We start from the raw sequence: 2,559 nt of genomic DNA on the forward strand, positions 1-2,559 counted from the left end.
CAAATACATAAACATGTAATTGCATTTTAGTAATATTTCTTAGGATCCTTCTAAATACATAAAGGAACACCTTTGCACCTTTGTGGATTCTAGAGGCCATTATCTACATAGATTTTTCCCCCATACTTTGCCCTTAAAATTCCACCTACCCTGGCCTCACTAAAAATCAACACCTGTCTTCTCACTTCTTCAAGACTGCCATGGTGTGCTAGGGTTTCTCTTCCTGTATAATGATCTGAAAAGTGTTTATAGGCAGAAAGCCAGGGTGATTATAGGGTTCACCGTTTTTTGTTTCTTATCAGGGATCAAGTACTATGATGTCTGTTGTTAAATATTTAAAAACAATTGTTTCATAAATTTTGTCAAATTCTCGTTGTTTACGTTAGAAGGGACAGGCAAGTACCAGATACTGTATCATGTCTGAAGTGGTCTATCATGGGGTTTTTTGTTTGCTTGTTCTTAACTTGGAGGTCATTGGCTTCAGGATGTGTTTCTATATTAGCATGAAATAATGTGTATTTAATACTGCATTTTTCTGTGGGGAAGGTTTACAGCTTTCACCTTTCTCAGAATTCCCAGAGTATATAAGTGTGTATGTTAGTTTTATGATCTCTACCTACCTAAGATGGTGCGTAAACAAGATGTTAAAAATACCATTCAATGGTAGTGAATAAAGCAACTTCAGTCGCATCTACAAAGTAAATTTTACAATTCATGGTGTCACACTACAAACTAGTATAGTACAATGGTATGTATAACGTATAATAGACTGACCTGTTCATAGTTCTCAAAAGGTGAAAAATCATCAATAAATACTCAGCAAACATAAATTCAACTTTCCCTAGGTGAAAGGTACTGGAAGAGAGGGTAGGAAAAGATGCACATTGGCATAGTCTGGTTTCATTTTTGTAATACTTCTCCCATATGATCACAGGTGAGATTTGCTCGATTGGTGTTATTATTTACTGTTTGTATCATCGGCGACTATAAGTGGTAGAATGGGAATATTTCATATAATGCAATCTTCTTTTATTTGTACTTGTTTAATTTCTGTGTCATGGATTCAGGTGTTAGAAACATTTACCTTAAACACAATTACTAGCAATATACCTAAAATAATTTTAGTTTAGTAACATTGGGGATATCTCTCTCATAAGTTAAGCTTAATGATTAGAAAAACTTAAGATTTGGCTATTTTATGTTTACTGCTAAATGAATAAAGAGCGTGTTTAATATTAGGAAAAAACGCTTTACATTTACAGGTTTTTAGCAATATCAATACTTCTTTTAAAGTTCTGACTTTTAAGAAGTAGTTCTGCATGTCAGCCTTCCTAGGAAGTAGGCTATGCATTTGTATTTTAATTATTGATTAGTTTTGAGCTATAAACCTATGAAAATTGCTTACTCTTGTACTGTGTTATCTTTACATCACAAATCTTTAAGCTGTGTCCAGTAGAAATAATGTGATTAACATTATTTTTAAGCCAATAGACAACAGTGAAATGCGACCATTCAATTTCTTGAGTTTGATACAATAGATGCCTATAGTTACATTAATAAAGAGAAAACTGTTATAAATCTAGATTTTTGAATTCTTATCTGGAGAAACCTGAGGACAATTGTTTCTGGTACCTTCGTACCTTTAAGGAAACAAACTTACTGCATAGTTTTATTTGTTCAAAATAAAGAAATTCAAAGTAAAGTTTCATACACCTATTTTTTAAACACTACAGGTTTGAAATAACCTTGGGGTTATGAAAAAAATAAACTCAGACCCACTCAGATGTTATTAATTGGTGATTTATTCACACCTGCGCAGGGGGCTATTGTTCTGAGACAAGCAGCCCGGAAGTGCATGTTTTTTGTCTTTTATACCTTTTTTTCTCTGCGTAGCTTAAGCGAGCAGAGAGAGGAGGAGGAACATTGCCATTGGCAGGGTTACAGCTTGGTTGTCAATGGCTACGTCTCATATCACAATGGTTATGATTATATAACAATAATTGATCAATGGATACATCTTAAATCACAATGGTTATGGCTATACAATAGTAATTAATCAAGCCTGGGTGAGTTTTCCACCATTGTTCATCTACTGAGAACTTGGGGGTTTTGTGAAACTTGAGACTTTCTGTGCCTCTTTGAATTCTGGGGAGCATGGGAATGTGGCTGAGAAGGTCCGTAGGGCAGAGGAGTGAGGGAACAGGAGAGGGCAGGAGGTTGCCTGTAGGGCAGGGGAATGGGAGGGGGGGGACGGGGCGGGGGGCGGGGACAGGAGTTCACAACAGGTTATAATTTCAATTTCTGAGCTTCTTAAGTAAAATGTTACTATAATTCTGCTCCTATCTACCTTCACTCTATTTTCATTCCACCTGCATGAGGGCCTATTCTGAATAAAAACCTTTTAATGTTGAGTATATTCATAATGATGGTCTGTGGCAATAGGAGATATGTAAGATCTATTACAGTATCTTATACATTTTAGGGGACCCAGCACCATAGAAAATCCATACATTTCAAGAACTATAGCAATAACAATACAATTTATCTATAGGGGATCCC

The sequence above is a fragment of the Otolemur garnettii genome, unplaced genomic scaffold, assembly GCF_000181295.1.
Source record: "Otolemur garnettii isolate 467f Iridium unplaced genomic scaffold, OtoGar3 scaffold00199, whole genome shotgun sequence".
Taxonomy (NCBI): domain Eukaryota; kingdom Metazoa; phylum Chordata; class Mammalia; order Primates; family Galagidae; genus Otolemur; species Otolemur garnettii.